The following is a 13,542-nucleotide window of genomic DNA, read 5'->3' on the forward strand; positions in this document are numbered from 1 at the left end:
GAGTGTAGTGAGCGAAAGCCAGACTGTAAAGGGTCAAGAAGGTTGTTGTCGGTGAGCTGGGAGCTCAGGTAATTGTAGACTAAGTGTTCTAGGAGTTTAGAGGTAAATGGCAACAGGGAGATGGGTCTTAAGTTGTTCAGGTTGGTGGGGTCCAGGGAGGGCTTTTTAAGTATGGGAGTGATGTGCGCATGCTTTAGAGGGGAGGGGAAGGCACCAGTAGAGAGGGAAAGATTGAAGATGTGAGTGAGGGAGCATAGGATGGAAGAAGAGGGTTACCGTAGTAGTTGTGAGGGGACAGGATCCAGGGGGCAGGTAGTGAGATGGGCTTCTGAGAGAACCTTAGTGACCTCTTCGGTAGTAGCAAGGTCAAAAGAGGAAAGTGTTGAGGGAGGTTTAGTATAAGGTATGCTAAGTGGGATGGGTGTCTGTGCAGTGGCGATGCCCCTACGAATTGCGTCAATCTTGTTTTTGAAATGATTTGCAATCTCGTGAGCAGTGAGTGAGGTACTGGGTGGAGGTGGAGACAGTAGAGAGTTAAAAGTAGAGAAGAGACGACGAGGACTGGATGACAAGGTTTTAATAAGAGTGACAAAGTAAGCTTGTTTGGCAGCATGAAGGGAGGAATTGTATTTTGAGAAAGCAGATTTATAAAGGGCGAATGCTTGCTGGGATTTGGTTTTACGCCACAATCGCTCCAGTGCACGACTATGTCGTTTAAGATTTCTAGTGTCGTCAGTCTGCCAAGGTTGTAATGGTTGGGGCCTGATGCTTCGTGTTGTTAGAGAGAGTCTAATACGGATGAAAGCGAACTGTTGTAGACAGCAGTGGCCAGGTCGGGGCAGGACAGGGGAGAGATTCTGTCATAGAGTTGGTCAGCTGCAGAGTGGAAAGGAGCAGGGTACAAGTTGTGAAGGTTTCTGCAGGTAATTGTTTGCTGCTTGGAGGGATAGGTGTTTGAAGACGAGGACACTGTGAAGGTGATAAGATTGTGATCAGAGAGAGGAAAGGGGATGTTTGTGAGGTTGTAGGGAGTGCAAAGATGGAAGAAAACAAGGTCTAATGTATTCCCATCAGAGTGAGTGGAGGACTGTATACATTGTGCTAATGATAGACTGCTTAATATTGTGTCTGGTATTTCCAAACAAATGGAAGCACAGTGCTGTCCACACACATTATTTGCACTCTGGTGCCTCTTTTGAAGAAGGTTTTACCAGAAAGATACTTTGAGATGCATATAGCAGTCCAACAGTGTATCCACTCTTTCAGTTTCTCCTGCAACCTCAGAATCCAAACAGAAGAAGCATCGTCTGCCCCACCAGTAATTCCCCTTCCTTCTGCCCCCCAAACAACCCCACAAACATAGACTTCCAGCTTTGATTTCCCCACTAGTATTTATGAAACTCCTCTTTCTAGAATACCTTATCCCATCCCTTCACCCATTCCATCCGTAATTGCCCCCCCAAGCAGACCTCCTGAACTACCATCAACCTGTTCCCAATTGTCCCCCACAAGCAGACCATCCCAACTCTACACACCATTTCATTCCACTTCAATCCAATATCTCCCTCCCAGCAGACCAACTCAACTACACGCACAACTGTATCCAACCTATCCACAATGCCCAACCCCAAGCAAACCTTCTGAACAAGCAACAAATACTCCAAGGTGTTCCCCCAAAAGCAGATTCCCTGACAAACCACTGCCTTCAACATATGACCAATATCCAAGCAGCCCCCCCCCCCCCGACATCAATACAGTGCTGCCTTTTGAACAATATTCCTCCATCCATCTACACACCTTTGCAGTCACTAGTCAAAGCTCTCCGCCCCAGGCCACAACATCCCAGCAGTTGAGGAACATTGAGGAACATTGAGGAAAACACATTAGAATTTGTAGATTTTTGCCTTGATAACAGCACCTACCTGTTCTGAAATATTTATAATTTTTACAATGCTATGGCATTTTTGGCCGATTTTGCACTACGTTTAAGTTTTGTTAGTTTGTGCTTTGAAAAAGCATTGCAATAAAAAAAATGGTACAAAATCAGTTGGAGTGTGATCTGTTTTCTTTGAATTTATTTGCCAATATATAATGATAACGATTTGCATTACCAATAAAATTATCTTAATGTGACTAGTAATCTTTCAGTAGGTTCAACACTGTTCCTGAAGGTTGTGTTCTGTCGCTCCAAATGACAGTATAGTAGTCCAAGCAATTTGTCAAAACTGAAATAACAATATATATTATCACAATGAGACATGGAAATAGAAGAGAGCATGAGTGGGGAGAGCAAAGGGTAATGGGTAAGGAAGGGTGAGAGGGATGGGGAGGGGGGAGGGTGAGAGGGATGGGGAGGGGGGGAGGGTGAGAGGGATGGGGAGGGGGGGAGGGAGAGAGGGATGGGGAGGAGTGGGATAGGGAAAGAGAGAGACGAATAGGGAGGGAAAGAGGAATGGGGAGGGAAAGAGGGATGGGGAGGGAGAGAGAGAGGGGGGGAGAGAGAGAGAGAGGGGGGGAGGGAGGGATGAGGAGGAAGAGAGGGATAGGGAGGAGTGGGATAAGTTGGGAGAGAGGAGAGATTCTCCTCCCTCTCACATACGTACTTACCTGTTGACTGTCATGTGTTTGTAATTGTAGAACTTCTCTTCATGGGCACGGATACATTACCCTGAACTGTCCATGCTCTCCCTGCTTGCTATAACTGGATGGACCCAGTATCTTCCCCTTCTCCTCATCCTTCTATTTTTTTCCCTTTCTATCAAGACTGCTGCAGTGGCAATGGCTACTGCTGCCATAATTAAGGGCATAGAACAGTGGTTCTCAACCTTTCTAATGCCGCGACCCCTTAATACAGTTCCTCATGTTGTGGTGACCCCCAACCATAAAATTATTTTCATTGCTACTTCATAACTGTAATTTTGCAGTGGGAGGAGTAGTGCCATGTCATTGGTGTCAGTGGAAGGAGTAGTGCCCCATCACTGATGTCAGTGGGATGAATAGTGCCCCATTGTTGGTATCAGTGGGAGGAATAGTACCCCATCGTTGGTATCAGTGGGAGGAATAGTGCCCCATCACTGATGTCAGTGGGATGAATAGTGCCCCATCACTGATGTCAGTGGGATGAATAGTGCCCCATCACTGGTGTCAGTGGGAGGAATAGTGCCCCATCACTGGTGTCAGTGGGAGGAATAGTGCCCCATCACTGGTGTCAGTGGGAGGAATAGTGCCCCATCGTTGGTGTCAGTGGGAGGAATAGTGCCCCATCGTTGGTGTCAGTGGGAGGAATAGTGCCCCATCGTTGGTGTCAGTGGGAGGAATAGTGCCCCATCGTTGGTGTCAGTGGGAGGAATAGTGCCCCATCGTTGGTATCAGTGGGAGGAATAGTGCCCCATCGTTGGTGTCAGTGGGAGGAATAGTGCCCCATCGTTGGTGTCAGTGGGAGGAATAGTGCCCCATCGTTGGAGTCAGTGGGAGGAATAGTGCCCCATCATTGGTGTCAGTGGGAGGAATAGTGCCCCATCATTGGTGTCAGTGGGGGGAGTAGTGCCCCATCATTGGTGTCAGTGGGGGGAGTAGTGCCCCATCATTGGTGTCAGTGGGGGGAGTAGTGCTCCATCACTGGTGTCAGTGGGGGGAGTAGTGCCCCATCACTGGTGTCAGTGGGAGGAGTAGTGCTCCATCACTGGTGTCAGTGGGAGGAATAGTGCAACATCATTGGTGTCAGTGGGAGGAATAGTGCCCCATCATTGGTGTCAGTGGGGGGAGTAGTGCCCCATCATTGGTGTCAGTGGGGGGAGTAGTGCCCCATCATTGGTGTCAGTGGGAGGAATAGTGCCCCATCACTGGTGTCAGTGGGGGGAGTAGTGCCCCATCACTGGTGTCAGTGGGAGTAGTGCCCCATCACTGGTGTCAGTGGGAGGAATAGTGCCACATCATTGGTGTCAGTGGGGGGAGTAGTGCCCCATCACTGGTGTCAGTGGGAGTAGTGCCCCATCACTGGTGTCAGTGGGAGGAATAGTGCCACATCATTGGTGTCAGTGGGAGGAACAGTGCCCCATCATTGGTGTCAGTGGGAGGAATAGTGCCCCATCATTGATGTCAGTGTGGTGGAGGGGAGAATAGTGCCCCATCGTTGGGGTCAGGGGGGGGGGGGAAATAGTGTCCCATCGTTGGTGTCAGTGGGGAGAGGAATAGAGCCCCATCATTGGTGTCAGTGGGAGGAATAGTGCCCCATCATTGATGTCAGTGTGGTGGAGGGGAGAATAGTGCCCCATCATTGGGGTCAGGGGGGGGGGAAATAGTGCCCCATCGTTGGTGTCAGTGGGGGGAGGAATAGTGCCCCATCGTTGGTGTCAGTGGGGGGAGGAATAGTGCCCCATCGTTGGTGTCAGTGGGGGGAGGAATAGTGCCCCATCGTTGGTATCAGTGGGAGGAATAGTGCCCCATCGTTGGTGTCAGTGGGAGGAATAGTGCCCCATCGTTGGAGTCAGTGGGAGGAATAGTGCCCCATCATTGGTGTCAGTGGGAGGAATAGTGCCCCATCATTGGTGTCAGTGGGAGTAGTGCCCCATCATTGGTGTCAGTGGGGGGAGTAGTGCCCCATCATTGGTGTCAGTGGGGGGAGTAGTGCCCCATCATCGGTGTCAGTGGGGGGAGTAGTGCTCCATCACTGGTGTCAGTGGGGGGAGTAGTGCCCCATCACTGGTGTCAGTAGGAGGAATAGTGCCCCATCATTGATGTCAGTGTGGTGGAGGGGAGAATAGTGCCCCATCATTGGGGTCAGGGGGGGGGGAAATAGTGCCCCATCGTTGGTGTCAGTGGGGGGAGGAATAGTGCCCCATCGTTGGGGTCAGGGGGGGGGGGAAATAGTGTCCCATCGTTGGTGTCAGTGGGGGGAGGAATAGTGCCCCATCATTGATGTCAGTGTGGTGGAGGGGAGAATAGTGCCCCATCATTGGGGTCAGGGGGGGGGGGAAATAGTGTCCCATCGTTGGTGTCAGTGGGGGGAGGAATAGTGCCCCATCGTTGGTGTCAGTGGGGGGAGGAATAGTGCCCCATCGTTGGTGTCAGTGGGGGGAGGAATAGTGCCCCATCGTTGGTATCAGTGGGAGGAATAGTGCCCCATCGTTGGTGTCAGTGGGAGGAATAGTGCCCCATCGTTGGTGTCAGTGGGAGGAATAGTGCCCCATCGTTGGAGTCAGTGGGAGGAATAGTGCCCCATCATTGGTGTCAGTGGGAGGAGTAGTGCCCCATCATTGGTGTCAGTGGGAGGAGTAGTGCCCCATCATCGGTGTCAGTGGGGGGAGTAGTGCCCCATCATCGGTGTCAGTGGGGGGAGTAGTGCTCCATCACTGGTGTCAGTGGGGGGAGTAGTGCCCCATCACTGGTGTCAGTGGGAGGAGTAGTGCTCCATCACTGGTGTCAGTGGGAGGAATAGTGCCACATCATTGGTGTCAGTGGGAGGAATAGTGCCCCATCATTGGTGTCAGTGGGGGGAGTAGTGCCCCATCATTGGTGTCAGTGGGGGGAGTAGTGCCCCATCATTGGTGTCAGTGGGAGGAATAGTGCCCCATCACTGGTGTCAGTGGGGGGAGTAGTGCCCCATCACTGGTGTCAGTGGGAGTAGTGCCCCATCACTGGTGTCAGTGGGAGTAGTGCCCCATCACTGGTGTCAGTGGGAGGAATAGTGCCACATCATTGGTGTCAGTGGGAGGAACAGTGCCCCATCATTGGTGTCAGTGGGAGGAATAGTGCCCCATGATTGATGTCAGTGTGGTGGAGGGGAGAATAGTGCCCCATCATTGGGGTCAGGGGGGGGAAATAGTGTCCCATCGTTGGTGTCAGTGGGGGGAGGAATAGTGCCCCATCGTTGGTGTCAGAGGGGGGAGGAATAGTGCCCCATCGTTGGTGTCAGTGGGGGGAGGAATACTGCCCCATCGTTGGTGTCAGTGGGGGGAGGAATAGTGCCCCATCGTTGGTGTCAATGGGGGGAGGAATAGTGCCCCATCGTTGGTGTCAGTGGGGGGAGGAATAGTGCCACATCGTTGGTGTCAGTGGGGGGAGGAATAGTGCCACATCGTTGGTGCCAGTGGGGGGAGGAATAGTGCCCCATCGTTGGTGTCAGTGGGAGGAATAGTGCCCCATCATTGATGTCAGTGTGGTGGAGGGGAGAATAGTGCCCCATCATTGGGGTCAGGGGGGGGGGGGAAATAGTGCCCCATCGTTGGTGTCAGTGGGGGGAGGAATAGTGCCCCATCGTTGGTGTCAGTGGGGGGAGGAATAGTGCCCCATCGTTGGTGTCAGTGGGAGGAATAGTGCCCCATCGTTGGTATCAGTGGGAGGAATAGTGCCCCATCGTTGGTGTCAGTGGAAGGAATAGTGCCCCATCGTTGGAGTCAGTGGGAGGAATAGTGCCCCATCATTGGTGTCAGTGGGAGGAATAGTGCCCCATCATTGGTGTCAGTGGGAGGAGTAGTGCCCCATCATTGGTGTCAGTGGGGGGAGTAGTGCCCCATCATCGGTGTCAGTGGGGGGAGTAGTGCTCCATCACTGGTGTCAGTGGGGGGAGTAGTGCCCCATCACTGGTGTCAGTGGGAGGAGTAGTGCCCCATCACTGGTGTCAGTGGGAGGAATAGTGCCACATCATTGGTGTCAGTGGGAGGAATAGTGCCCCATCATTGGTGTCAGTGGGGGGAGTAGTGCCCCATCATTGGTGTCAGTGGGGGGAGTAGTGCCCCATCATTGGTGTCAGTGGGAGGAATAGTGCCCCATCACTGGTGTCAGTGGGGGGAGTAGTGCCCCATCACTGGTGTCAGTGGGAGTAGTGCCCCATCACTGGTGTCAGTGGGAGGAATAGTGCCACATCATTGGTGTCAGTGGGAGGAACAGTGCCCCATCATTGGTGTCAGTGGGAGGAATAGTGCCCCATGATTGATGTCAGTGTGGTGGAGGGGAGAATAGTGCCCCATCATTGGGGTCAGGGGGGGGGGGAAATAGTGTCCCATCGTTGGTGTCAGTGGGGGGAGGAATAGTGCCCCATCATTGGTGTCAGTGGGAGTAATAGTGCCCCATCATTGATGTCAGTGTGGTGGAGGGGAGAATAGTGCCCCATCATTGGGGTCAGGGGGGGGGAAATAGTGCCCCATCGTTGGTGTCAGTGGGGGGAGGAATAGTGCCCCATCGTTGGTGTCAGAGGGGGGAGGAATAGTGCCCCATCGTTGGTGTCAGTGGGGGGAGGAATAGTGCCCCATCGTTGGTGTCAGTGGGGGGAGGAATAGTGCCCCATCATTGGTGTCAATGGGGGGAGGAATAGTGCCCCATCGTTGGTGTCAGTGGGGGGAGGAATAGTGCCACATCGTTGGTGTCAGTGGGGGGAGGAATAGTGCCACATCGTTGGTGCCAGTGGGGGGAGGAATAGTGCCCCATCGTTGGTGTCAGTGGGAGGAATAGTGCCCCATCGTTGGAGTCAGTGGGAGGAATAGTGCCCCATCATTGGTGTCAGTGGGAGGAATAGTGCCCCATCATTGGTGTCAGTGGGAGGAGTAGTGCCCCATCATTGGTGTCAGTGGGGGGAGTAGTGCCCCATCATTGGTGTCAGTGGGGGGAGTAGTGCTCCATCACTGGTGTCAGTGGGGGGAGTAGTGCCCCATCACTGGTGTCAGTGGGAGGAGTAGTGCTCCATCACTGGTGTCAGTGGGAGGAATAGTGCCACATCATTGGTGTCAGTGGGAGGAATAGTGCCCCATCATTGGTGTCAGTGGGGGGAGTAGTGCCCCATCATTGGTGTCAGTCGGGGGAGTAGTGCCCCATCATTGGTGTCAGTCGGGGGAGTAGTGCCCCATCATTGGTGTCAGTGGGAGGAATAGTGCCCCATCACTGGTGTCAGTGGGGGGAGTAGTGCCCCATCACTGGTGTCAGTGGGAGGAATAGTGCCACATCATTGGTGTCAGTGGGAGGAACAGTGCCACATCATTGGTGTCAGTGGGAGGAACAGTGCCCCATCATTGGTGTCAGTGGGAGGAATAGTGCCCCATGATTGATGTCAGTGTGGTGGAGGGGAGAATAGTGCCCCATCATTGGGGTCAGGGGGGGGGGAATAGTGTCCCATCGTTGGTGTCAGTGGGGGGAGGAATAGTGCCCCATCATTGGTGTCAGTGGGAGGAATAGTGCCCCATCATTGATGTCAGTGTGGTGGAGGGGAGAATAGTGCCCCATCATTGGGGTCAGGGGGGGGGGGAAATAGTGCCCCATCGTTGGTGTCAGTGGGGGGAGGAATAGTGCCCCATCGTTGGTGTCAGAGGGGGGAGGAATAGTGCCCCATCGTTGGTGTCAGAGGGGGGAGGAATAGTGCCCCATCGTTGGTGTCAGTGGGGGGAGGAATACTGCCCCATCGTTGGTGTCAGTGGGGGGAGGAATAGTGCCCCATCGTTGGTGTCAGTGGGGGGAGGAATAGTGCCCCATCGTTGGTGTCAGTGGGGGGAGGAATAGTGCCCCATCGTTGGTGTCAGTGGGGGGAGGAATAGTGCCACATCGTTGGTGTCAGTGGGGGGAGGAATAGTGCCACATCGTTGGTGCCAGTGGGGGGAGGAATAGTGCCCCATCGTTGGTGTCAGTTGGGGGAGGAATAGTGCCCCATCGTTGGTGTCAGTGGGGGGAGGAATAGTGCCCCATCGTTGGTGTCAGTGGGGGGAGGAATAGTGCCCCATCGTTGGTGTCAGTGGGGGGAGGAATAGTGCCCCATCGTTGGTGTCAGTGGGGGGAGGAATAGTGCCCCATCGTTGGTATTAGTGACACAAATGATGGGGCACTATTCCTCCCACTGACACCAATGATACTTACTTTGCTGACCCCTGCTCCAGCCTGGGCTCGCTCTCTCACTTACCTGTCAGCTGTCTTCCTTCTCTGGCCGCTCTCCTCTTCACTCGCTCCGGCAGCTCCCTCGGTCTTCTTTGATGTACGCGCGCTGCCGCTCGGATCCTCCTCTCCAAGCTCCACCTCCTCGCCGGTGATTGGCCGCCTGTGTGCCTCTCCTGAGCTACAGTTCTGGTGGCCAATCAGCGGCGAGGAGGCGGAGCTGCTCAGCGATCCCGGAGGTGTGGCCAGGTGACAGGAGCAGCGTATCATCCCGCCCACACATCGCCGGAGACAGCAGCGGTGTCTCGGTTCCTAAGACCATCGGAAATATGTGTTTTCCGATGGTCTTAGGCGACCCCTGGGAAATGGTCGTTCGACCCCCAAAGGGGTCGCGACCCCCAGGTTGAGAACCGCTGGCATAGAAGGATGAAACATGCTGAGCAACATACCAAAACAACACACCACCACACTACTCTCTACATAAAAACAAGGAAGTGTACAGGAAGTTAATGCCTTTTCTTTATGTCAGCAATGATCCTATTTCTATTGGTAAGAGCAAAAATCGCAGCTGTGTCCCATTTGCATGAAAATCCCATTAGTGTAAACCTAGAATCGCATTACATTCGTAGCTGTCCAGTACAAACTGCACCGAACATTTGCACTGTACTCGCACAAAAACATTGAATTTGCAAGGAATCGGCGCATGTGTGAACCTAGGCTGAACGTGACCTATAAACTGTACAACTCAATTGAAAAACAAAATGAAATCTTCTAGGGGGGGAAGTAAACATAAAAAACTAAAATAATGTGGTTACACAAGTGTGCACATCCTCTTATAACTGGGTATGTAGCTGTGTTCAGAATTAAGCAATCACATTCAAAATCATGTTAAATAGGAGTCAGTACACACCTGCCATCATTTAAAGTGCCCCTGATTAACCCCAAATAAAGTTCATCTGTTCTAGTAGGTCTTTCCTGACATTTTCTTAGTCGCATCCTACAGCAAAAGCCAGGGTCCGTAGAAAGCTTCCAAAGCATCAGAGGGATCTCACTGTTAAAAGGAATCAGTTGGGAGAAGGGTACAAAAGAATTTCCAAGGCATTAGATATACCATGGAACACAGTGAAGACTGTCATCATCAAGTGGAGAAAATATGGTGCAACAGTGACATTACCAAGAACTGGATGTCCCTCCAAAATTGATGAAAAGACGAGAAGAAAACTGGTCTGGGAGGTAGCCAAGAGGCCTACAGCAACATTAAAGGAGTTTCAGAAATATCTGGCAAGTACTGGCTGTGTGGTACATGTGACAACAATCTCCCATATTCTTCATATATCTGGGCTAAGGGGTAGAGTGTCAAGACGGAAGCCTTTTCTTATGAAGAAAAACATCCAAGCCCGGCTAAATTTAGCAAAATCACATCTGAAGTCTCTCAAAAGCATGTGGGAAAATGTGTTTTGATCTGATGAAACCAAGGTTGAATTTTTTGGTCATAATTCTAAAAGATATGTTTGGTGCAAAAACAACACTGCAAATCACCAAAAGAACACCATACCCACAGTGAAGCATGGTGGTGGCAGCATCATGCTTTAGGGCTGTTTTTCTTCAGCTGGAACTGGGGCCTTATTCAAGGTAGAGGGAATTATGAACAGCTCCAAATACCAGTTAATATTGGCACAAAACCTTCAGGCTTCTGCTAGAAAGCTGAACATGAAGAGGAACTTCATCTTTCAGCATGACGACCACCCAAAGCATACATCCAAACCAACAAAGGAACCAGAAGAAGATGAAAGTTTTGGAATGGCCCAGCTACAGCCCAGACCTGAATCCGATTGAAAATCTGTGGGGTGATCTGAAGAGGGCTGTGCACAGGAGATGCCCTTGCAATTTGACAGATTTGGAGTGTTTTTTCAAAGAAGAGTGGGAAAATATTGCCAAGTCAAGATGTGCCATGCTGATAGACTCATACCCAAAAAGACTGAGTGCTGTAATAAAATCAAAAGGTAGTTCAACAAACTATCAGTTTAAGGTTGTGAACACTTATGCAACCATATTATTTTAGTTTTACTTCCCTCCACCTAAAAGATTTCATTTTGTTGTTCAACTGAGTTGTACAGTTTATAAGTTACATAAAAGGTGGAAAAAGTTCTGAATTTATTTATCTTTGTCTCATATTTTTGCATCATAGAAACATGACATTTTAACAGGGGTGCGTAGAGGTTTTATATCCAATGCACATTTCTTTAATACTGCAATTGTATCACACAATTACAGTATTAAGACAGTCACATTGCCATCTACAGGCTGTAATGGTCTCTGCAAGCTGAAATATGTTTTCCTGCATAAAAAAAATTGATACTTGCAATCATTTTGTCATTGCTAGGAACAGCAATGCCAAAATGATCGCAAGTATCACTTTTGTTATGCAGGAAAAAATGTTTCAGCAATTACAAAATTATCGCAAGTATCACATTTTTTTATGCAGGAAAAAAATTTTCAGCTTTCAGAGACAATTACAGCCTGTAGATGTGACTCTGTTTTAATATCGTAATTGTGTGATACCATCGCAGTATTAAAACAATATATAGCAATTAAAAACATTCAAAGAGCAAAAGATGTTTTTAAACATTTTTGTTCATTAATCACCTATAATAATAGCCAATCATAATCAATAATAAAATTTGCTATTAAAAACATTGTAGTAACCTGAATCCTTATTTTTCTTTAAATAAATATAACAGCTTGACAACTAGCAACTGTGCCAAGTGTCGGCTAATAGCTGTCAAAGGGATGATATAGAATAACTTCAGCATAAGGTTTCATTCAGGGGAATGTTAATCAAAAGACTGTAGATGGGAATGATTCAAAGTATAACTGAAAGCAAAACTTTTTTCATTTTAGACAGAGTGTAGATGAATTAGACACCTGTCAGGTTTTTATTGCTGTATCCCTGTCAGGGAGATTTACCTTCTCTGTTTTGTCCTGGTAACAGTTCAGGCAACAGGTACCTGGTAACAGGTAATCACCAAAATCTAGTGGTCACCAGAACAGGAATAGTGGGGAAATCTTTTAACGGAGACACAAGTTCTGGTGACCCTGGTAACTAATAGTAATTTCTCTCACTTTAGAGGGATTTCCTCTCACTTTCTGGTGTGGCTATTGAACAGGAAGTGAAGGAAAATCTCCCCAATGGGAAAGAGATGGCAAACGAAAACCTGAGAGGGGTTATAACCCTCCTTTATTCTACCCAAAGTGAAAAGAGTGGTGAGGGATTAGAACCCTTGCCAAGGCTCTCTCTGTCCCTGCCAGGGAGAATTACTCTCTATTTGAGCTGGTAGCCATTATCAGCAGGACTGAAAATTAGGAAGAATTCAAACTTTTTAAGTTGTCACCAGAACAGGAATAGAGGGGAAATCTTCTAATATGGTCACTTGTTTTTGTGACACCTAAGAGAGGATTTTTCTCTAGAGAGATTTCCTGTCACTTCCTGTTCTATTCCCAAGACAGAAAAGCAGGAGAAGTTTCCCCGATGGTATTCTGACAAAAAAAAATACAGGAATTTTACGTATCTCCTACTTTACTCAAAACACACAAAAAGTTTTGACTTTAGAGGTTTCAAAACAATGAGTTGCATGTTCTAAGTATTTTGCTCCATGCCATTTTGATTATAATGGAAAAACTGCTCTGAAAATGCAGCATGCTTTTGACGTCCTCCTTTTGACTCTTTCTTGCCCTACCACCCCCACCGTTTTTTTTTCCTTATCTTTTACTCTACTGGCTCTTCTGCAGGGATGATTTGTCCTATGTATTTCTTGGTTCGAATATATACTCCGTGCATTTCATATGCTACTATTCCTCTCACTAATGTCTGATTTAATGCAATAGGCGTATAGATCCTCATCTGTTTCACACGATGATTCATCGACACAATATGTAAAGTATTTTTTGACATATCATTTACTTTGTCACTAGTTACAGGTATGAAATTCTGTTCATGATCGCTTTTGATCTGTTGGCTCTTGCTGTTATATCTTTGCCTGCACACATGATAGTGGTTGCAACTGTATTTTCTAAAATCAAAACATTTTCAATAAAAATATATTGAAAGGCAAATGCGGCACGCATTGTTTCAGTGTTCCTCTTCACAATGATTTGAACAAGCCCTATTAAAGGCACTGCATTATTTCATGTCTAAGCAAATTATCAGTGCTGGGAAATCTAGAACTGCTTGGAAATAGTGTGGAAAGATGAAGGGACAGAGTTCTGATTAGACTCTAACTTTATTTTCTATTTTTTATCAAACAAATGAAATAGAAAATAAGTCATTCTAGAAACAGGGCTCCTTTGGATTCCTGCTAATTAGCGGTCTTGAAACCATTTCTGGGCAGCTCCGAGGAGCTTCCTGGGGCTATTCCAAACTAACAAGCATTCATGGGGTGTAGACCTGGGCTGCTGGCATTATTCCTTCATTGAAGGGAATATCTCTTTTTGCTTTTTACAGAAAACACTTGGGAAATAGTTTTTAATAATCTGAATTGAAGATATATAATATAGAATTACAGGCTATATTACTGTGTTCAATAGCATTTCACAAATGCTGGCATAAACAGCTGACCAATCAATTAATAACCAGTGGTAAAAAAAGGCTATAAATATAAAAGAAATGCATATACATCACAATGGCAGACA

The sequence above is a fragment of the Staurois parvus genome, unplaced genomic scaffold, assembly GCF_062004578.1.
Source record: "Staurois parvus isolate SC_StPar_1 unplaced genomic scaffold, SC_StPar_1.0 ptg000218l, whole genome shotgun sequence".
NCBI classification, from domain to species: domain Eukaryota; kingdom Metazoa; phylum Chordata; class Amphibia; order Anura; family Ranidae; genus Staurois; species Staurois parvus.